Source organism: Diabrotica virgifera, chromosome 2 (assembly GCF_917563875.1).
Source record: "Diabrotica virgifera virgifera chromosome 2, PGI_DIABVI_V3a".
NCBI lineage: Eukaryota > Metazoa > Arthropoda > Insecta > Coleoptera > Chrysomelidae > Diabrotica > Diabrotica virgifera.
In genome coordinates this window covers 176,751,103-176,776,557 of record NC_065444.1, presented here as the reverse complement: position 1 = coordinate 176,776,557, position 25,455 = coordinate 176,751,103, and the positions used below count along the sequence as shown (strand labels likewise).

General features: G+C 32.1%; 1 protein-coding gene across 1 annotated transcript in view; it reads left to right on the top strand.

The window, feature by feature from the left end:
• Nucleotides 1-25,455, top strand: part of LOC114334767 (calbindin-32) — a 702,339-nt gene that overhangs the window by 252,324 nt on the left and 424,560 nt on the right. The gene's annotated exons all lie outside the window — the stretch shown is intronic.

Genomic DNA, 25,455 nt, shown 5'->3' with positions numbered 1-25,455 from the left:
CCCTCTACTAGTTTAATTTCTTTTTATCTCGTAACTTAATATTTCTTTCACTGCCGGTTAATAGCGCACTCATCACTGTATAAGTCTCTTTGGTATTTATTAGTTATTTTATTTGATCAGACAATTTAACAAGCTGCATATATATTATTTCTACATAGTTAGTAAAAAAACTTATAGATTTTTAATTCTAAGCAACAAAGGAATAATTCTACTTACTATTAAAATTAGAATACGTCCGATGAAGCATTTGCCCTTATTGAACTTTGCCCTATTTTATTCTATCTATTGATTTTTCACTTGTTACTTACTCTTACATCACTGTCGTCAATATGTTAAAAGATAATTTCTAAAGGGAACTTATAAATAAAAGTAATCTGTCCGGAATGTACTGGGTTTCTTATTATACTCGCATCATAATAAGATTATGTGGCCTTATTATCGTGCAAACTGATTTTTATGGATCTCTTTGTTTATAACAAATTGCAAGGCAACGTCAATTCAATGATTGAAGGGCTTGTAGAATAGAAATATGCTTTATTGTCACTGAAAATTTTTACAATTTTATGGACAAAGCTTACATACAGTCAAAAGAAAAATAATATCAACAACAAATAACAAATAACAACTACAATTTAATAAAATTAGATAAATCGTCAATATACAATAAATAAGATATAAAACCAAAGACAAAACAATTAATTACAAAAATATACATTGCAATTCGAACATACTTACAACAAATAAAATACAACATTAGGAATTCACAGTTTAAGCTACTGCGTATGAAACCCAATTTTCTTAGTTATTCATTAAGAAATTCTTCTATTGAATAATATGGTCTTTTTGATAGATAGGCTTTTGTCAGTTTACGGAATTTTGGGAAAGATGTTGCAGATTTAAGTTGTAAAGGCAGATGGTTGTAAAGTTTTTTTGCGGAATATAATATATATTTCTTTACTAACTCAGTGCATGGGATCGGTAAATAAATATCAAAGATTGAATTTCTGGTGGAGTAAAGATGATTGGGCCGTGCTGGAAAGGCATGAAGGTGTTTACGAATTAAACAAACCGTTTTTAGAATATATAAAGATGCAAGTGTAAAAATTCCGTGATTCCTGAAGTAACTTCTGCAATGTGTAGATCTTCTGAGGCCAAACAGATACCTTATTGCTCTTTTTTGCAATTTAAAAATAACATCAAATTGAGCAGCTGTACTAGAACCCCAAAAAGGAAGACCATATCGAAGATGAGACTCGAATAACGAAAAATATGTTATTTTAGAAGATGCTAAATTGAGTTCCCTTGAGACAGATCTTATTGCATAGCAAGCTGAGGCGAGTTTCTTACTTAACGAATCGATATGAAGGGACCATTTGAGGTTGCTGTCTAAAAAAATACCAAGAAATTTTACAGAATCAACGGTACTGATCTGGCTGTTATTAAGTGGCAAAGGTTGAAGAGCTCCTTTATAGGATAATGCTACTGTTTTATCTACATTAAAAGAGAGTAAATTAGAGTCCGACCAGGTCTTTATCGTCAGTAGATCCGAAGTTATAGTTTCATGAAGAGATGCTATAGTTGAGTTGCTCCAAGTGATACTGGTATCATCAGCAAATAGAAAAATTTTCCCATAGATTTTTAAATTAGTGATGTCATTTATAAAGATAAGAAACAGAAGAGGACCTAATACTGAACCTTGCGGTACTCCACATACAATGTTTTTGAGACTAGAGTCAGTATCATTTGCTCTAACTAGTTTTTTCCTATTATTCAAGTAGGATTGAAACCAATTCAAAGAAATACCTCTAATTCCATAGAAATTTAGTTTTTTAATCAAGATGTGATTTACACAATCAAAAGCTTTGGAATAGTCACAGAAAACAGTGGCAGTATAAAGAATATTGTTTAGTGCTTGATAAACTTCATGTAGTACAGAAAACATGGTATCAGTGGTACATTTGTTAGTTAAAAAGCTGAATTGATTTTGAGATAAAATGTTCTTCAACGATAAAGGACATAAGTCGAGTTTTAATGAGTCTCTCAATAATTTTGGAGAGTACCGGTAGTAAGGCAATAGGTCTATAGTTGCAGGCATTAGATTTTTTACCACCCTTATGAAGAGGAATAATAATGGCTGTCTACGCACTATGGAAATTTACCTTTTTCGAAGGAATCATTAATTAGTGAGACGAGGATTTCCAACGCATTTTCTGTGAGATTAGAGAAAATTTTTATAGATAGTCCATCAGTAGGGTAAAAGCACCAGTTATTGGCCTCTTAAGGAGAGCACGTCGATATATCTATGAAATGTTTTGTCACTGTGGCCTATTATAACTATTTTTAACATCATGGAATTTAATTATTTATATGGGAAATAAGCCACAATTAAAATGAAAAAAATAATTTTATTAACGTTTCGACGCCCAAATCGGGTGCCGTTGTCAAAATACAAAATATTACTAAAATAAACTAAAGTGTTGTTGCTAAGCAAAAAAATTCTTCTAATAATTTATTTAATCTCACTCATTTATATTGGCAATTCAGACATATATTATACATTTTAAAGTAGAAGACTTTAAAATGATATTGCCAATATTTATGAGTTGCGTTCCTGGGACGACTTACTGAAAGATAGTTCATTCGATTACATGAAATTAACCCCAACTCAAGAATATCCGTCATAAAAAATTATAGCATGTGATATGTCTTTAAAAAGACAACCAAATGCAACGACAGTAAAATTCTCGCGTTAGAGACTTCATAGTAAATCACAAGGGAAAACCAGGAAAAACCCTGTGATACTATCCCGACATCGTAAGTATTTGGTCTTACATTAATTTACTCTCAAAAAATAATACCAAATTCTGACTTGTAACATGTTATAATTCGATCAAAATCAGAATTTGATATCATTCCGAAAAGTAAATCTTTAATACTTACGATGTCTTGTTCGATAAAAAATAAATTTGACCTGTGAAATTGCAACCTTTCCCGGATCATCGACAAACTGGCTCTATGTAGAATATTTTGGAGTCTTCTGCTTGAGTATGCTGGCCGTAACCTCAAGCCCTTTGGTATTATGTTGTTATTTCTACATCTTCTTAAAAATTTTATTGAATTTTGACAATGTGCCAGTTTCTCGTAGAAGGTTTCCAATTTCCTAAAATTTTGACACACGATAGGCCCATACCGGTTTCTTAATGTTGTTCTGAAGCTATTTCCTTGTGGCATTTTTATGATTAATTATTTATATGGGAAATAAGCCACAATTAAAATGAAAAAAATAATTTTATTAACGTTTCGACGCCCAAATCGGGTGCCGTTGTCAAAATACAAAATATTACTAAAATAAACTAAAGTGTTGTTGCTAAGCAAAAAAATTCTTCTAATAATTTATTTAATCTCACTCATTTATATTGGCAATTCAGACATATATTATACATTTTAAAGTAGAAGACTTTAAAATGATATTGCCAATATTTATGAGTTGCGTTCCTGGGACGACTTACTGAAAGATAGTTCATTCGATTACATGAAATTAACCCCAATTCAAGAATATCCGTGATTTACTATGAAGTCTCTAACGCGAGAATTTTACTGTCGTTGCATTTGGTTGTCTTTTTAAAGACATATCACATGCTATAATTTTTTATGACGGATATTCTTGAGTTGGGGTTAATTTCATGTAATCGAATGAACTATCTTTCAGTAAGTCGTCCCAGGAACGCAACTCATAAATATTGGCAATATCATTTTAAAGTCTTCTACTTTAAAATGTATAATATATGTCTGAATTGCCAATATAAATGAGTGAGATTAAATAAATTATTAGAAGAATTTTTTTGCTTAGCAACAACACTTTAGTTTATTTTAGTAATATTTTGTATTTTGACAACGGCACCCGATTTGGGCGTCGAAACGTTAATAAAATTATTTTTTTCATTTTAATTGTGGCTTATTTCCCATATAAATAATTAATCATAAAAATGCCACAAGGAAATAGCTTCAGAACAACATTAAGAAACCGGTATGGGCCTATCGTGTGTCAAAATTTTAGGAAATTGGAAACCTTCTACGAGAAACTGGCACATTGTCAAAATTCAATAAAATTTTTAAGAAGATGTAGAAATAACAACATAATACCAAAGGGCTTGAGGTTACGGCCAGCATACTCAAGCAGAAGACTCCAAAATATTCTACATAGAGCCAGTTTGTCGATGATCCGGGAAAGGTTGCAATTTCACAGGTCAAATTTATTTTTTATCGAACAAGACATCGTAAGTATTGAAGATTTACTTTTCGGAATGATATCAAATTCTGATTTTGATCGAATTATAACATGTTACAAGTCAGAATTTGGTATTATTTTTTGAGAGTAAATTAATGTAAGACCAAATACTTACGATGTCGGGATAGTATCACAGGGTTTTTCCTGGTTTTCCCTTGTGATTTACTATGAAGTCTCTAACGCGAGAATTTTACTGTCGTTGCATTTGGTTGTCTTTTTAAAGACATATCACATGCTATAATTTTTTATGACGGATATTCTTGAGTTGGGGTTAATTTCATGTAATCGAATGAACTATCTTTCAGTAAGTCGTCCCAGGAACGCAACTCATAAATATTGGCAATATCATTTTAAAGTCTTCTACTTTAAAATGTATAATATATGTCTGAATTGCCAATATAAATGAGTGAGATTAAATAAATTATTAGAAGAATTTTTTTGCTTAGCAACAACACTTTAGTTTATTTTAGTAATATTTTGTATTTTGACAACGGCACCCGATTTGGGCGTCGAAACGTTAATAAAATTATTTTTTTCATTTTAATTGTGGCTTATTTCCCATATAAATAATTAATCATAAAAATGCCACAAGGAAATAGCTTCAGAACAACATTAAGAAACCGGTATGGGCCTATCGTGTGTCAAAATTTTAGGAAATTGGAAACCTTCTACGAGAAACTGGCACATTGTCAAAATTCAATAAAATTTTTAAGAAGATGTAGAAATAACAACATAATACCAAAGGGCTTGAGGTTACGGCCAGCATACTCAAGCAGAAGACTCCAAAATATTCTACATAGAGCCAGTTTGTCGATGATCCGGGAAAGGTTGCAATTTCACAGGTCAAATTTATTTTTTATCGAACAAGACATCGTAAGTATTGAAGATTTACTTTTCGGAATGATATCAAATTCTGATTTTGATCGAATTATAACATGTTACAAGTCAGAATTTGGTATTATTTTTTGAGAGTAAATTAATGTAAGACCAAATACTTACGATGTCGGGATAGTATCACAGGGTTTTTCCTGGTTTTCCCTTGTGATTTACTATGAAGTCTCTAACGCGAGAATTTTACTGTCGTTGCATTTGGTTGTCTTTTTAAAGACATATCACATGCTATAATTTTTTATGACGGATATTCTTGAGTTGGGGTTAATTTCATGTAATCGAATGAACTATCTTTCAGTAAGTCGTCCCAGGAACGCAACTCATAAATATTGGCAATATCATTTTAAAGTCTTCTACTTTAAAATGTATAATATATGTCTGAATTGCCAATATAAATTAGTGAGATTAAATAAATTATTAGAAGAATTTTTTTGCTTAGCAACAACACTTTAGTTTATTTTAGTAATATTTTGTATTTTGACAACGGCACCCGATTTGGGCGTCGAAACGTTAATAAAATTATTTTTTTCATTTTAATTGTGGCTTATTTCCCATATAAATAATTAATCATAAAAATGCCACAAGGAAATAGCTTCAGAACAACATCATGGAATTTTATTGTTATTTCTACATATTGTAAAATTTTATTATGTTAATCTTTCAGGTCTGAAAATATTTTATATGTGTTCTTTTGTAAACGTGCAAATGAACCAGTTATTGGCCACCCTGATCTAGTTATTGACACCATATTTGTTAGTGATTGGCCATAATTTTTTAAAGTGATATGTCACCAAATAATTCTTAAGTTAAAATAAGTAGATAGTTAGGTGTTTGGGTAAGCAAGGATTTTATGATGAGTGTGGACACAAAAAAAAAGATACAGTAAAACCTGTCAATAACGGTCACTAAAAATGACAGAACTATTGGCCGATATAACAAGGTGGCCGCTAATACCAGGTTTTGTAGTACACAAATTTTGGTTTGGGGATTTTTTGAACTGGCCGGCTAGTTCAGGTGGCCGGTTTTTACAGGTGGCCGTTAACACAGGTTTTACTGTATGTCAAAATAAATTTTATTTTTTATTCTTATTTATTTTTTATCTGACAAGATTCGCAAACATATACTTGATCTGTGTCGCCATAGAATCTTGTTATGCAAGTTACATGATATGTTCTAAGACACATTTGGCATCTAATGCCTTCTTTACACTCTGTAATATTTAGTACACATAGATAACAAACACCTTTAGAGACTTTTTGATTTTTAAAATGTGATGGAATGTTTGATTCCAAGTTTGTATTTTTAAAACGCGGAAGAACGTTTGATACCAAGTTCCGATTTTCGAAGTGTGAAGGAATATTTGATAATAAATTATCAGACAGAATTGTAATTTTTGTTGAGGACTGATTTGTATTATCATCAAATAATTTCCGTTTGGGTACAATTTTTTTCTCAGGGCTTGGAGATTTAGTGTGGGCGAGAAATATTTTCGGAGATAATCTCAAATTCGCTTCTGGTGTAGGTGAATGCTTGAAAATGTCAAGATTATCTTGGTTATTTACAGAGCTTGATGATTTTGTGTGAGAATGAAATTCTGGTGTAGGAACTTTGACAAATTCAGGTAGTGGTGGCTCAAAAACCGCAGTTATGTTACTTCTACTTTCCTGGTTTAGAGGAGAAAACACTTGCAATGCTTTTTTTGTCTTTTCTGGATATTTTTTAATAGGAAAGTGAACTTTTACACCCTTTTTTAATTTTGTTGAGGTCATTTCTATGGGTTGTCTACTTTTCTCTTCAGACTTGTTAAAAGTTTTAGCTAACTTTTTGGGTTTTTTATTATTCGAGCTTTTTATCTTCTTTTGATTTTCTTTAATACTTTGTTTTTCCTTTCTTTCAAGTTTCCTCTGTTCCTTTTTACGCTCCTCTTCTAATTTTTTTTCCATTTTTTCTTTTTCTATTTTTCTTCAATCTGATGAAGTTAGAACAAATGGAAGCTTTTGAGTTTGCTTTTTTCCTTTTCGTGATGGAGTATCTGGCCATATTAAGTAAGTCGCAATAGATTTATTTGTAGCATTTACAGATATATTTTCAGAAATGTTAAGGGATTTCTCGCGTTTTTTGGTTTTTTGATATTCTTTAACCGTTTTCATCACACTTGATTCAGCTTCATTTGTATATTCTTCTATTCCTTGCATGTTGAAAATTTCATTCTCGGGTACTATCAAGGTTTCGTTCTCCATTTCAGGAATGTTTACTATTTCAGTATCATCTATTATTACAGGTATATCATTTATATCGAAAATTACTTCACTTGTGTCTAAAAATTCTACTTCTTCTTCTAAAATTTTTTCTTGTTCGTCCTTTGTAGATATTTCTACCGAGGATTTTTCTGTAAATGCTGAAAAGATTTGTTTCAATATTTGGTAATCATCAGATTGAGTTTTACAATTATTTCGACATAGCTGTTTAATTTTGTCATTGCCAACTATTTCACAAAATTGTTTATAAGAAATTATTGTATTTGGATCAATAAGTGTTGGTAAATCATTGTGCTCATCCAGATTATCTTCAGTTTCAAATTCTTTCCCATTTTGAATAGTCAAGAGCAGAAGAATTCCAAGGAAATATACCGCATGCCCTAAACCCACTTCTGATAACATCTGGGTTTAACCTATCTATAGCAGATTTTAAAACAGAGGCAAACTGTACTTTCGTTAAGACTTTTTGGGGGTTGTCTCTCCTAAACTGAAGCACAGCTTTGTTTCAAAAAGTTTTTAGAGACTTATATGCAGCCACATCCGCTGGTTGCATTAATATCGTGGCATTAGGATATAAAGCTACTAAAATAATTTTCAAATCTGTACAAAGTTGACTTGTCTGTACAGTTAAATGGGTTTTATGCCCCTCAACAAAAAGTATCACCGGACGTGTAATATTATTTCGATCTAAATAAGGGTTAAACATATTTCCAATATATTTATAAAAGTTTTTGTTGTCCATCCAACCATTTTCTGTTAAACCAATACCCCACGAATTTGGCACAGCACTTAATATATCATTTGGAAATCTTTTATGGGGATAAATTATCATAGGAGGTAAAATATTGCCTATTGCAGAAAATGTGAACATAACTGTTAAGTTAACCTTTGGGTTATGTTCAATTTCATAGACGTCTCTGGAACCCTTCATAGCCAAAACCTTTTTATTTTTGGGACATAAATAAAAACATGTCTCGTCACCATTAAAGATTCTTGTTGGGTCTTGAAGAACGTCTGAAATTCCTTTTTTATCTAGATAAGATTTTATGTTGTCAAACCATTTGGTAATATCTCTTTGGTTAATGTTTGAACTTGCTGATGTCACTCCCTCTGAAGTCCTTAGCGAAATGTTGGGATTGCGCTTTAGAAATGCTGATAGCCATGTTCTACCTGGTCTATTTTCAACAAATCGATTAACTCTAGGGTTACTCTCTAAAAATGATTTAACGGAGTCCTTAATGTCGTCAACACGAACAGGAGATCCTCTATTTTGACAATGAAAAATCCAGCGCTTCAGTTGTTCCTCTTCATCCTTCGAAAGAAATGGATCTGGTCCATGCGTTATCTTGTTATGAAAATTTTCACTTTTCCAGTAACTTATAGTGGCTCTGGGAATATTAAAAATTCTTTAGGCTTCTCGCTCACTCATATCGTTTTTAATTAACTCTAAAGCTTTTTTAACATCGTCTTCGGAATACTTTTTTTATAATTGTTTTCAGTTTTAGATCGTTTTGGCATATTTTCTAAAACAATTTATAATAACTAGTTATTGGCCACACATAAAACACTAGTTATTAACATATGTCAATCACTAGACTCTCACAAAATCTGATTTTTCAGTTATTGGCCATCTAGGCCAATAACTGATACATTGATAATTTCATGCATTAGTAGTGGGCCACCTTAAAATTTACGTTATTTGAATAAATAACGTTAAATTCGTTATGCAATTTGAAGCAGGACATACACTATATTCTCACAAAAACATAAAACATAAAATAGAAAGTGAATTGCAGTATATAGTACTTACCGACCAACACAAGTTTCTCTAGGTAAATAACAAAATTTCGGTTGAAAACTAGCGGCACAGAACACTGTCTCGTTCAACATCGAATACTGACTAAAATGTAATGGTTACCTTGAAACTAGATGTGTCATACTCTAGGAGACATTTTGCCAAACTTAAAAAAAGTGGTTAGAATTAACAAAATGCCAACATTTTCCTAATTCTAATTAAAACATATTAGTAGGCCAATAACTAGCACATGGCCAATAACTGGTGCCTTTAAACTACTACAGGATGATTTGCTTTTGATACTATTGATTGTTTGGGTCAGTTCAGAGTTATCGACTGGTTTTAGAAAGAAAGAATTCGAGACTTTTCTTGAATTAGGGAGATAAAAAATGGGATCTTGTTGATGTTATATTTTTACTCACATTAACTAAGTAATCGTTTAGACTCTCAGGATTTGAAAGGGAAAATGATTGAGCTGTGTGAGTTTTATTTCGAATATCGTTTATTATAGACCAGGTTTCTTTTGCAACACTTTTAGAGCTTCCCAGACGATTTTTGAAATAGGCTTTTTTAGCTGATTTGACAAGTTTTAGATCTGTTGTCCTGTACTTCGTGATATATTCAGTGACAGAAACATTGGTAGTAAATTTCTTGATGTATAGAAGTGAACGCATATTCTTGGCTGATATGCGGAAACCTTTCGTAACCCAAGGTTTTCGATGTTTTGGCATAATAGGAATTAAAGGAAATCCCTTATTGAAGATGCGGATAAGCTTATCTAGAAAAACACTGAAACTATAGTCCACGTCCATAGAAGGAAACTGCCACTCAGAAGTTAAGCATGAATTTTGGAATTTACGAAAATTCTGGGCGGAAAAAATCCTACCTAATCGTCTGCGTTTTGACGAGGGTTTGCTGAAGATGTTAAACTTCGTATACACTGCTTCATGATCAGATAGTCCCGCATTAATAACTGTAGAGCAGATATCAAGGGGTGAGAAATCAGAGACAATATAATCGATTATGGTAGATGTAGTTTTTGTAATCCTTGTAGTAGAATTAACGTGCATTGAGAGACCATACGATTCAAATATGTTGACCAGGGACACTTGGGTAGCACATGCAGCAGCATAATTAATGTTAAAGTCACCGAATAGAATTTTTCTGCTTTTATGAGGCAGGTCATCTAACAAATTTAGCAGGTTCTGAAAAATAGTTCCACGGTAGAGTCAGGTGATCTATAAATGCAAATAATGCAAAGATTGAGATTTTTATTATAAACTAAGGAAAACTCAAAGACGGATTCACTTAACAAAAAGTCGTATTTTGTTACCGGAGAAAAATCAATATTTCTAGAGAGAATTAGGGTGCCTCCATGAGCCGAACTTGGGCGATCATACCTGGCAATTGTGGTATATTTTTCTACAAAAAAGGCTCGTTGACTTCAAGCCGGTGCTCTGTAACCGCAACTATCGGGGGAAATCCTAATTCCTCCAGAAACAAAAATAATTCATCAGTTTTATTTCTTATAGAACGTCATAGATTATCTTTAGAACGTCTTTTTACGTCATCTTTAGAACGTTATAGAATCTTATAGATTACGTCATCACGTCCAGATGGATGAAGTCACTAGTATGAAACAAATATTACAAAATAATAAAAATCGACCTGATTCGGCATTTGCTTAATATCTAATAACTACTGCCAAATATCGAGGTAAACACTTTACTTTGCCCCACCCTCTATAAAAAAAACTAATCACGTTAGTCACATCACAAAACCAAAAATTATGTTTTAACGTTACGTTCATTTGCCACAGCGTAAAAAGAAAATGGATAAACAGACAGTTCAAGGAAGCTTGATAGCTTGTGAAAACAATGAAGTTTTAGATAAAATAAGGAACTAGTGAGATAAATATAATTTTTTATCCAAAAATTGTCACTTCTGCATAGGTGTGTAAAGGGGCAGTGAAGCACAATATCTAGGGTGAGGCAGATAAAGGGCCTATTAGAAATATCTCGAGAACTAAAGACAATTGAATTATTAAAATTGGAATAAGGGGGTTTTGAAGACTGATCTATTTAATGAAAATATTTTCATCTATTTGGTACTTCCGGTTATACCGGAAGTTGCTTATAACTTCGTTTTTTTTAATGGGACACCATGTATATTTTTACATTTTTGGATTCTCCTCGATTTCTTCTTTCTTAAAATATAAGGTTTTGTAATAATATACAGGGTAGGTTAAAAGATAATTAAGTTTTCTTATTAATTTCGTAGCAATATTCCCACCTTGTAGGATTGTAGTAGTTTGACATAATAAACTCTATTTATGTTCAAATGATTTTTAATATAGTCTACTGTTGCTAACAATTATTAGCGTAACTAAATTTTTAATTTTAGTATACAGGTTGGGTCGAAACTCGGAATGAGTATTTTCTGAGTTTTCTTAAATGGAACACCCTATATTTTAGTATTGTAATGAAATGATATTTCATGGTACTTTTTACTTCTTAAGCATTCCATATACCTATACCTCGTCCAATTTACTTACCATTGCACGTCATCCGCGCCATAGCCTGTGACACGATACCAACACGAAATATTTAGGCGGTGGGTGTGTTCTTTTTTAGAATCAAAATGATTCTAAAGGGGAACACACCTACCGCCTAGATATTTCGTGTTGGTATCGTGTCGCAGGCTATGGCGCGGATGACGTGCAACGGTAAGTAAATTGGACGAGGTATAAGTGCTTTAGTTTGTGCTTAATTGTTAATCGCACCAACAATCTTAACTTCGATGGTATTTTGATACCTCAACCACCATTGGCAATTTTAAGTATCAGTATAGATTAATATGTATTTATTTTCAAAAAATTATTTGTGACTGAATATTTTCACGGCCAACCTAATACAATTTCACCTATTTTGTGTTGCAATTAATGTTTGGTTTTAATCACCAATAACTCACAAATTAAAGAAGTTAGGTATAGGGAATGCTTAAGAAATTAAAAAGTACCAGAAAATAAAATTTCATTGCAATACTAAAATACAGGGTGTTCCATTTAAGAAAACTCAGAAAATACTCATTCCGAGTTTCGACCAACCCTGTATACTAAAATGAAAATTTTAACTACACCAATAACTCTTAACAATAGTAGACTATATTAAAAATCATTTAAACATTAATAGAGTTTATTATACCAATCTACTACAATCCTATAGGGTGTTAATATTGCTACGAAATTAATAAGGAAACGTAATTATCTTTTAATCTATCCTATATAATATTACAAAACGTTATATTTTAAGAAAGAAGAAATCGACGAGAACCAAAAATGTAAAAATATACAGGGTGTCCCATTTAAAAAAACGAAGTTACAATCAACTTCCGGTATAAACGGAAGTAGAAAAGAGAAGAAAATATTTTCATTAAATAGTTCATACCTCAAAACCCCTGTATTCCAATTTTCAAGATTCTCTTAGCTTTAGTTCTCGAGATATTTCTAATAGGCCCTTTATCTGCCTCACTCTGTATTGTTCCGCGTCCGCGCTGCGTTGACACCACTTAGCCTCTTCCACTCAATCACAATATTCACTTGTAACTTGGTACGCACCAATCCCCACTGGAGATTGGGTAACCAACTCCCAGTGGAAGGTGGCGTCAGAACTGTGAAAAAGGGTGTTTTCGCTTGTAAAACTCTAGTATACAGTGCTAAATTGGACAACTGGACTGATTCCACCTAAATGTAGGATCTATGATTAGTTTGGCAGAGCATGGAAAACGCACTATTGGTACACTAAGAAAAGAAATCATATAAAAGAGGATGATGTGATGATAAAAATAAATTTTCCCTATAATATTTCGGAAACGCAACCATACAACCTGAATGAGGAATAGGGTTTTTAACTCAGAGAAATAGAGAAATAGAGTTATTTTATTTTCTGTCATCAACAGTAGATGGAGCCTACATACTTTTGTCTATACTTAATACAATATAAGGATACGGGAGAAGTTAATTTAGATAAGTGAGTTTTTCTTGAATTAAGTCCTAATACAGAAAAACATGTATTTGTGCAAACGAAGCACAAACTTTTGGACATCTGTACTCGAGTTAGAGAAACTTATTTCCAAAACATAATTATCTACAATGATTTGAAAATTAATCTAAATATTTACTTAATTAAAAACTACTACATATGACAACAACATGGAACTTCACATATATTCCCTCCCAATATGAGAGACAGAGAAAGACTGCAGTAATACCGGGATTATCTTGCCATCAAATACATAATATTTTACTACTATCTATATAAAAATTGTCAATAAATTTCCAATGCCGTTAGAATTTTGTATGCATTTTTCAATGATATTGATGTTTTTTTAAACTTACGTAACTAATTTATTATTTAGGTATATGAAAAAGAATATGAAAAAGAACTATTACAAAATAAGTTAATAATAGTGACCTACATTTCAATGGTATTTATTATTAATTACACTAATTATAAATTACAAAATACACAGACAGAATATTCTTTGTATTTAAAAAAGTCGATCAGTTTTTAATAGTCCAGAAACCCACTGCGCATCCGCTAGGAAAAATATTCTAATTCGGATTTTTTGCACAATCTTACTCAAAAAGGACTCCTTTTAACAAATTTGCATGTTGCCAGTAACAAAGGTGGTCAAAAATTTTTTAAACGTTTTTTTTTTGTTTTCTTCCTAAAATTATTATTTTTGCATGGAAAAAAGTTTTTTTAGGTTTTGTGGATCATTCCAAACAGAAAAGGTCTTTGATGACTTTTCTCTAAAAATGATAGTTTTTGACATATAAGAGATTAAAAATTGCAAAATTGCGAAATCGGCCATTTTTAACCCTCAAAAACTATGTAAAAAACTGAAAATTGGAATGTTGCCAAGGTAGGTAGATATTCTTTTAACATCGGTTGATGAAATCCCGAAGAGTTTTTTGCAATACAATATTCAAAACTCCTTTGTTTTTTAATTGCTAATCAAGCGTGCGCGACACTATTTTCCACCGACAGTATGGTGCAAATGAAAGGAATAAATTCGTTATTTCGTAAACTGGCGACTTTAAGGAAAAATCCCGAAACAGGTCGATTTTTTTTTAAGTTATAATATTGTGGCATATATGGTATACTAGTGACGTCATCCGTCTGGGCGTTATGACGTAATCGATGATTTTTTTAAATGAGAATAGGGGTCGTGTGGTAGCTCATTTGAAAGGTTCTTCAATCCTCTATTCAGCAATGTAAACATTTATATAATTATTTATACAGGGTGTCCTTCTACTTCTTTTTTTGTCAAATAATTTAATTTGCTAAACATTTTTTGGATACCCTGTATAAATAATTATGTAAATGTTTTTATTACTGAATAAAGAATTGAAGAACCTTTCAAATGAACTAGCACATGACCCCTATTCTCATTTAAAAAAATCATCGATTACGTCATCACGTCCAGATGGATGACGTCACTAGTATACCATATATGCCACAATATCATAACTTAAAAATAAAAATCGACCTATTTCGGGATTTTTTCTCAAAAGTCGCCGGTTTACGAAATAACGAATTTATTCCTTTCATGTGCACCATACTGTCGGTGGAAAATAGTGTCGCGCACACTTGATTAGCAATTAAAAAACAAAGGAGTTTTGAATATTGTATTGCAAAAAACCCTTCGGGATTTCATCAATCGATGTTTAAAGAATATCTGCATACCTTGGCAACATTCAAATTTTCAGTTTTTCACATAGTCTTTGAGGGTTAAAAATGGCCGATTTCGCAATTTTTCAATTTTTAATCGCTTATATGTCAAAAACTATCATGTTTAGAGAAAAGTCACTAAAGACCTTTTCTATTTGGAATGATCCAAAAAACCTAAAAAAACTTTTTTACATGTAAAAAAATAATTTTAGGATAAAAACAAAAAAAAAACGTTTAAAAAATTTTTGACCACCTTTTGGTCCTGGCAACATGCAAATTTGTTAAAAGGAGTCCTTTTTGAGTAAGACTGTGCAAAAAATCCGAATTAGAATATTTTTCCTAGCGGATGCGCAGTGGCTTTCTGGACTATAAAACGGACAACTGAAAATCTTTGAAAAGTGGGTATCCTTCGTATGTATTTGTAAAACATTCAGATTGCGCCTGTAGTTACTTATTTTTTACTAATTAGGGGAGATATAGCGGTATTTAGAAGCCAGACGATAAGGGCTGCAAATAATGTGTCCCTAGGGATTGCGCTCCTTTATTTTATTACCCATTTTACCGATTTTTTTAATATAATAGAAGAATGCGTCCAAACAATAGAGACCTAAAAATAAGGTTTAAAGTTCTTTATGTGATGTTCTTTCATCTTATTTTCATTGCATTTATTGAAAAACATTTAAGTATTCTAACACATCCTGATGAAGCAAATAAATTTTGCGAAAGAAATATTAACAAAGAGTTCCTCTTATCTTCTCCTATAAATAAATGACTGCAACCTCGAAATAAAACTAACATTTCTGACTATCGAAAGAATTAAGATTAAGAAGTATGAAAAATAAAATCAGGTAACAGCACCGCTTTTCCGATTTTCAAGCACCGCTGTAGCGATGTCTTTTTTGTTCACCGGTTTTATAAATTCAGGTCGTTTTCAGGATTCTAAGGATTTATTTGAAAAGATAAGAATACAAGAGCATATTTTAGACATTTTAGTGCCCTCAGCGCGGGCTTACGTTGTCCCAGTAAACGGTGTGAAGCAAGTAGGGGGATAACAATGTCTTATTCTAGTAAAAATAATATATTCGCTTGTTCAATAATTGAAACACATCTTTGGTCAAGAAAACCATTATTATAGTAAGTACGTTCTTTAACGGTAAAATATTGCAAAACCTCTAAATTTTAAAGAACCGATTGTATTGACATACAATTTGGCATACACATAGCTAACAAGTCAAATAAAACAAGCAATATTGTCTTGATGTGTGCTTTTGCCCTGGGGGTGAATTTCACCCCTTCTCGGGGGTGAAAACGTTTACGTCCGAAATAAGTCAGGAAATCGAAAAACTGTCTAATTATAAGCAACCTTTGTTCCATAGAAGTTTTTCACCAAGTCAATACTTTTCGAGTTATTTGCGAGGGAATATGTTCCTTTTTCAACAAAATAACCACATTTTTAGTCGGTTTTTCGCAAATAACTCAAAAAGTAACTATTCTATCGAAAACAATATTCCTAACAGAAATATAGCCTGTAAAAAAATGAAAAATAGGGTGTTTCTATTAGATATTTAGACCTAATAGAAGCAGCGTTTTAGGCTAATGGTTCATATTCGTCAAATTCCAAATCGAATATTTTAATGTATTTTTAAAATTATTATATTTTTGGTTAAAACTCATTACAACTTTTCTTAATTGTTTACGAAAAGCTTTATTTTTGTTTTATAAAATAATTTCTAGCATTAAAAGTAAACAAGTTAGGCTCAAAATAAAGTTGGTCCTTTTTTTATTGGTAAAAAAATCGTAAAAATCACCCCCTAATAGCATCTCAAATGCATTTATTCGATATTATTTCACAAGTTGCTTTACTGGTGTATGTATTGTTTATATGATCTGTAAGTTTAATCGGTTCAAAGTTCTTATTTTTGAAGAGGCTGTAGTTAAAAGGGCTTGAATGAGTCACTAGTCACGAGTGTATGCAAATTTAGAAACACCAAATCTTAACCAATCTTTGTCTTACAGAAAAACAAAAAATAAGAGATATTCAGAAAAGCAAAGCCGAATTATTTTATTGTTTGAGATTTTTGGTACATCTAATAATTTTTAAATTATTTTGAAAAAAAAGTGTTTTTTCAAAATAAAGTGTTTTTTCAAAATAACAATTTTTTAAAATTTTAGTTTAAAACCATATTTTTCAAAAATAAGCACGTTGAACCGATGAAACAACTTACAGCTCATATAAACACAACATAAATAAAGCTACTTGTGAAGCGATAACTATTAATTTGATTTAACTTGGTAATAAGGGGGGGATTTTTTGCCAAAACAAAAAGGACCAACTACACTCACCGGCACAAAATTCCTCCAACCAAAATTTTTGATTAAGTTTGACAATTTATAACTTTATTATTTGTGCTCCAATTTTCAATATTCTTGCACCAGTTTGTAGGTTCATGTATTGATACAGCTTGGTATTATTCCGATAACAAAAAAATGTTGCTTGCATGGCATTACACAGGGGTGAACGGAAGTGTTGTATTTTCTCCTAACTTTAAAAAATTCTGTGGAAAAATGGAATAGCTGATTTTGTTTTATAGTCCTCTCATATTATTCCCGAGGTATTACTAAAATTTCGTTTTTTGAATTATCCGAATATTGCTTCTCTTGTAAGAGCTGTACCATTTTTCGTAAATAAAAAGATTGACTCATAAAATAGAGGTTAGATTGATAAGATTAGAATGGCCCGCATGCATCCCAGATCTCAATTCTATTGAGCATTTATGGGATGAATTCAAAAAAGCTATTCGCCGTCACCCTAGGCCTCCAGAAAATTTGATACAGTTATGGCCCTGGTAGGGGAACATCGGGCTATTCCCCAGGCAAGGATAACACATTTTATTCGATGCTAAACAGACTGCGAACAGTCGTTGCTGCAAGAGGTGGACATACCCGCTATTAAGTTGTTTTATTTTGTTGTTAATTTTGTTTTGTTTTGTTAATTTTAGTGCAATTGATATATTTAAGTAAATAAACCTTCAAAGGAGTGTTTTTATTTACATCTCTTACAAAAAAAGAGATATTCGAATAATTCAAAAAGCAAAACCTTAATGATACCTCCAGGATAATTCAAAAGGAGTATAAAACAAAATCAGCCCTCCAATTTTTCCACAGAATTTTTTAAAGTTAGGAGAAAAAACAACTCTTCCATTCACCTCCGTATAATGCCATCTAAGCAAAAAGTTTTTATTACCGGAGTAATAAAAAACGACATCAATACATGTACCTACCAACTGATATAATAATCTTGAAAATGGGAGTACAAATAATAAAGCTATACATTATCAAACTTAATCAAAAATTTTGGGTGGCGGAATTTTGTGCCGGTGAGTGTATATTTTGAGCGTAACTTGCTTACATTTGATTCTAGAATCTTTTTTTATAAACACAGAAATAAATCTTTTTAAACTCTTTAATAAAGTTTTAATGAATTTTCTCCATTTGTGTTTTCTCCAAGTGTTTCATTTTTGGTAATTTCACGTTAAACTATTCTATTTGGAATTTGGCGAATATGAACCTATTTCTCTTTAGCTATAACTCTGCTTCTACTAGATCTAGAGACTTCATGTATACACCATTTTTTTACTGTTTTACAGGCTATACCTTTGATACAAAAATGTTTTTTGATAAAATATATACTTTTGGAATTATTTGCGAAAAATTGTCTAAAAACATAGTTATTTTCTTGAAAAATGAATATATTCACTTGCAAATAACTCGAAAAGTATTGACTTTGTGAAAAAACTTGATGGAATAAAAGTAGCTTAGAATTAGTCAGTTTTTTGAATTCCGGACTTACTTTCAACGTATGTTTTTTCACCCCCTAGAAGGGGTAACATTAACGCCCAGGCAAAAGCACACATCGGCACAATATCACTTTCTTTCTTTGATATGTTAGATATGCGTGTGCCAAATGTCATGCCAATCGAGACAGTTCTTTAAAATTTACAGCAAAAACCGTCAAAGAATGTACTATTATTGGCGAATATATTATATTTACGAGTGTCAATAAATAATCACCACTATTATAGTTAAGGGACATAATTATTATGTGTATTATGGCATTGCCTTTTGTAAATCATGCTTATTAGTATAGTATAGTTGATCCAAAAGATGGCATAACCCAGACATCCAAAGTGAAAGTTATCCTTCAACACTAAATTGTTCTATATGGTCCACACAATGTCCAGAAAAAAGTCACACCATTTTAAGCGTCGGGTTTGGGGGGAGAGGGGGGAGAAATCGGCAAATTCGTAAGTTTTTCGCCAATATTTATAAAACTGTGCGGTTTAGCATGAACAACCTTCTACACAAAATTGTTCTACATTAAATTTGAAATAAAAAAGGCCCTAGGCATAATCTTTCTAAAATGAATGGTTCCAAAGTTACGGAGGTAGTATATTATAACTGGTCCAAAAAAAGGACTAACCCAAACATCCAAAGTAAAAGCTTTCCTCCAACACCAAAATGTTCTATATAGTCCACATATTGTTCAGTAAAAAAATACACCATTTTGAGCGTCCGGTTTCGGAGGGAGATGGGAGAGAAGCCGGTAAATTAGTAGTTTTTTAAGTTTTTTGTCAATATTTCTAAAACTATGCTTTAGCGTAAACTATGTTACATACAAAAATGTTCTACACGAAATTTAAACTAAAAAATGTTTTATACATAATTGTTATAAAATCAACGGTTCTAGAGTTACGGAGGGTGAAAAGTGGAGGTTTTCAATACTTTTTATATTTTTTGGGCAATATTTATAATGTAACTATACCAAAAACCCAGACATCCAAAGTGAAAGTTATCGTCTAACACCAAATTGTTCTATATGGTCCAAATAATGTTCAGGAAAAAGTCACACCATTTTGAGCGTCGGGTTTGGGGGGAGAGGGGGGAGAAATCGGTAAATATAAAAAGTATCGAAAACCTCCATTTTTCACCCTCCGTAACTCTGGAACCGTTGATTTTTTAACAATTATGTATGAACATTTTTTGTTTTAAATTTTATGTAGAACATTTTTCTATAGAACACTCCTTACGCTAAAGCATAATTTTAGAAATATTGACGAAAAACGTAAAAAAACTACTAATTTACCGACTTCTCCCCCATCTCCCCCCCAAACCGGACGCTCAAAATGGTGTAACTTTTTACTGAACAAAATGTGGACCATATAGAACAATTTGGTGTTGAAGGAAAACTTTTACTTTGGATGTCTGGGCTAGGCCTTTTTTGGACCAATTATACTATACTACCTCCGTAACTTTGGAACCGTTCATTTTAGAAGGGTTGATGTAATGTAGAATAATTTTTGGGTAGAGGGTTCTTCATGCTAAACCGCTTAGTTTTAGAAATATTGACGAAAAACGTAAAAAACAACGAATTTGCAGATTTCTCCCCCCTCACCCCCCAATCCCGACGCTCAAAATGGTGTGACTTTTTTCTGAACATTATGTGGACCATATAGAACAATTTGGTGTTGGAGGATAACTTTCACTTTGGATGTCTGGGTTTGGGTCTAACTATACCATACTATATATATACAGTATAGACCGAAATAAACAGTATACTGAATCTGAAATATAGGTGCTCCTTTGTGGGTGCTGTCAGACTCAAATTAACTAGTGTATACAGGTCAACTAATCCTTAAATAATTAATTGGTAAGGCTCAGTAATTGTTAAAAATGGTAATACATACAGAGGAGACAATTTTTTCAGGTGGAACATTATTTTCGCTTGCAAGTCTGCAATAAATGTGTGATCAATTCAGACGACGCGCGGCTGTTTAATAAACGTTCTCCAAGTAATGCTGTAATTTTGAAGGATATTGAAAAGTTCAAAAATACGGAGAATGCATTGTGCCAACGAAACGGACACTCGGGGTGTCCCAGAAAAGATAGCAACAACAATAACCATGAACATGTTTTTGAGCGAATCTTGGAAAATTTGGAAGACAGACAGACAAGGGCATGGACAAGGACAAGGTATCTTGACTTAAAAGTAACTTCAACAATTACATAGGGAGGAATATTGCTCCAGAATTCTTGCGTTAAAGTATGAAAATCCTGAATTTTTGAAAAAGTATGGTCTTCAGATGAAGCATATTTTCATTTGTTGGACCATGTAAATTGTCGCTTAAATCAATTTCCGGGCCTTTACGCTTTTCCAGACCAGATGAAGTTCAAGAAATTCCTTGACTTAGTGCAAAATTGAGTTTCTGGTGTGTAGTTTTGGGACCCGGAATTAATCAACAAAGGTAGGTACATACAAATTTTAAGACGCTTTATCCCTGAACAACGTCAATTCTATAGTACACGTAATTTGCCATTTCGAGCCAAATTTTTCCAGCAGGACGAAGCAACTTTTCATTAAGCTGTCACAGGTAGCCAATATCTTCGGGGACATTTTCCAAGCAAATTTATTTTACGATTTACTTCGCTTATCTTCTCCAAGCGTATAGATTTGGGACATGGCTAAAACTGCCTTTTTTAAACGGATACTGTAAACCATAGATGAATTAAAGGATGACGCTAGAGCCTTATTCGCCGACCTGGGACAATCCTTATTCCATAACATGACGGGAAACTTGGAACATCGGTATGAAGTCTGTCTTGAGCGAGGAGGAAAACTTAAAACAATATAATAATTACAAGTTCAGTTGATATAATAGTTATTTATGATATAAATGTTAAAAGAACACGTTTAAGGCACGCATGTGAAAGTTTTCAGAATGAGAGAAGCGAATTCTGCAATTCACATGAGTGCCTTAAAAATGTACTTTTTAACACGCATATCATACAATATTTTTTCTACAAACGTAATTACAGTACAATATCTACAAAAACTTTTACTTGAACTTGACTCACATTCCCTTTTTATATTTTTTTGACATTACATCAAAATTGCCTATACGGTCAATACGAGCTGCAGTGCCATAAAAATTTTAAAGCACTAGTGCTTTAAGTAGCATTTTTAACGCTCGTATGGAGTGCTAAAAGTTGCATTTTTAACACGGTTATAGAAAAAATATATTAAGGTTAAACATTAATTAAAAAGAGGCAAAAAAATGCGTATTTCCGTTGAACGCATGATAGCTTAGATGGTTTAAAATAATAACATCAAGATTCATCGCCAGAACTTATTATACCCTATTCCACGAATATACGCCTGTTTTGGATTATTTCGACAACGAATATTTTATTGTGCAACATATGAAGAACGAAAATGAATTGCAGATTACATTGCTGTTTATTGGAATAATTATTAGAGCCCTTTACTTTCGTACTTCTTATGTTGCACACTGAAATATTCGTTATCGCGTTAATCCAAAACAGACATATGTTGGTGGAATGAACCATATGAAAGAATGTTAATATTGGTTTGCCTGTAATACGCGAGATGAGTGGAATTGATGGAGCCATCCGCAAGCTTTTTTGGTCTTCTGACAAAAGGCGAGGAACCCATTGCGAAAAACTTTGCAGTATCTCACTTTGTAACTCAGAGCAGATCCTATAGCTATAGTTTTGAAACATTTTCTGAAATTAATCTGATTGAAATTCGACGACTTTTATCAATCGTTTAAATACATACCAATTCCTGTCTGTTCCTTTACTGCAGTACACTAGAATTAAAAACCACAATGATTAACGAGTTATAAGCATTCGAAATGTGGTACAATCAAAGGATCCTATAAATATCGTAGATTCGCACACTTCAAATGAAGATGATGTTAAAATGAATCCAGGACGTCTGCTCACTAACATCACAAAGAGAAGAAAAGCAAAATACAACAGCCATATAATTAGATGACCTAAATACCATCTAATTTGCCTTAAAATAAAAGGAAAGAGATAGATTGGCCAAACGAAACTCTCACACCTAGCTGCGTATAGAAAAATGGTGTCGTTTTACAGTAGAATAGTTATTTATGATATAAGTGTTAAAGGTACACGTTTAAGGCACGCATGTGAAAGTTTGCAGAATGAGCGATAGCGAGTTCTGCAATTCACATGAGTGCCTTAAAAATGTACTTTTTAACACGCATATCATACAATATTTTTTCTGCAAACGTAATTACAGGACAATATCTACAAAAACTTTTACTTGAACTTGACTGACATTCCAATTTTATATTTTTTTGACTTTACATCAAAATTGCCTATACGCTGTGCGCTCGTACGTAGAGGGGATATTTAAAAATTCGCGAGCGCCAGTAGTGACAAGTCTGTAAACGTTTACTGGAAATTTGACATAAATGTCAAAGTGATTAATTTAAAATTAAAAATAAAAACAATAATTATAAAAGATATTAGTTGGTCACAGCTGTGGTATATATTTTTACCTTAAATATACTTACGTTTTAAATACTGAATTTAAGTTTTTTTAATGTTCCTTTATACGTATTTATAAATTAATGTATTAATCTCAGCGCCATCTACACGATAATTGTGAAAGTATCCGAAGTAAGATATTAATATTTCATCAATAGAACGTCAAAATGATTAGCAAAATCTTAAAAAAATCGATTACAATTTAATTATTTTTTGCGTTGTAAATATTAAGCGATAACAATTAAATAATAAATTTAAAAATTACTGGTGAAAGTTTCATTACTAACCCGCTAGGAGCGACACCAGCGAAGCTCAGAGCGTATACGGACAATACGAACTGCAGTGCCTTAAAAAAATTTTAAAGCGCTACGGTTGATTTTTTAAACAAGAGGAGTAAACTAAAAAGACAGATTCACACCCAAGAAAGTTACTAGGAAAGTCACCAAATTCATCTTCTTTTTTCGTTGATCATATCAGCTTTCGATGATAATCCATACATATTATATTATATTGACACATCGCTAAAGAGTTCTAAAAACAACTGTTTTTATATAAAAGTAAATTTAATAACAGTGGAGTAAACTTGCCTGCGGTTGGACCAATTAGAAACAAGCATTACGGCGCGGTAAATTTGAATGACTCCTCTTGGTTAAAAAACAAACAATAGTGCCTTAAAGTAGCATTTTGAACGCTCGTATGGAGTGCTAAAAATTGCATTTTTAACACGGTTGTAGAAAAAGATTATCTTGCTCTGAATCAAATAGAGAAAGGAGTCAGGAAATTCTAAATTATGATGACACCAAATTCTGAATACGAACATCGCACCTAAAGAAGAAGAAGTGCAGTACAAAATCGTATATTTTCATGAATGGGGTTTAAATTATATAAACTAGTAGGTAGAAGGTTTTTCAATTACGTCCAGTAAATTGTCGTTTACTAGTTATCGTGGTATTCGCACTGATCGTCTCGTCTTACTATGTATTAGGGAAACTGTCTGTTATAAGTTGAATCGGTGAGTGAAAGAATAATACATCTCCAAAACTGTAATTTTAAGAAAATAATAAAAACATTTAAGCAAAAATCTAGTGGTTTTTTGATATTTTCATACAGTGAAAAGTTGTAGCTCTTGTGCTTATTTGTTAAATAGCCAAATAAAATTTATTAAAACAAACTCCAGAAAATATATTTTTGTAAAAATGTATTCTATACATGTACTGTTCTTTCACTCAACTACAAAAAAACACAATTTTGAAACTACGTTTATTAATTTTGCTTAGAAATATTTATTAACAATGCATGGAATGCAAGATTGTTAACCTTTGACTGTCAATCACTAAATGAATCCTGATTACAAGTGGCGCGAAGACGTAATGCCATTGAGTGAAAGAACAGTATAAGCAGCGAAAGAACAGTATAGGCATTGCACGTATACGGTTCTTTCACTCATCTACTAAATTGCCCTGTCGATATTGAATCGCAGAGAGTTGTGTTTATACTGTTCTTTTGCCCTGTGATGCATTAACCTATTAAAAGTATTTTGGCTATCTCAGTTCAAAATGTCGTTTTTTGCGTTTATATTGTTCTTTCACTTACTACTTCAGTTATATAATCGTTTAATTCTTTATTCTACTCTTCTTTTTCTTAATGTTTTGTGAATTCCGACCATCATCCAGGCATCGTGTGGCTCTGTTTTATATTCACTTAACCGTTTATTTCTGTTTAGAGATTTCCTTAGCTAGATAGTACAATGCTTAGATATTTAAATTCCATCACTTGTTCTATTATATTATGAACCTTCAGCTCCAATGTACACCTTAGGAGATTTTCTGTCATAACCATGCATTTTGTCAATATTTGGGCAAATTAGTATGCTAAATTTTATGTCGGTTATATTATCTAAGTTAAAGGGAAGGTAAAAAACGACCAATATTTTTATGGAATGGAACAATTAGTTAGCTGCCTAAATTTGTTTTGGATGTTAGATGCATGTAGATGAAATTTATGTGACGAAGGTAATGAATTTAATATATTTGTGGGAAGAATATTGTTGTCGGCCTTAACCAATTAATTTCTACTAAAAATATTATACTATACTAGAATCACAATAAAGAT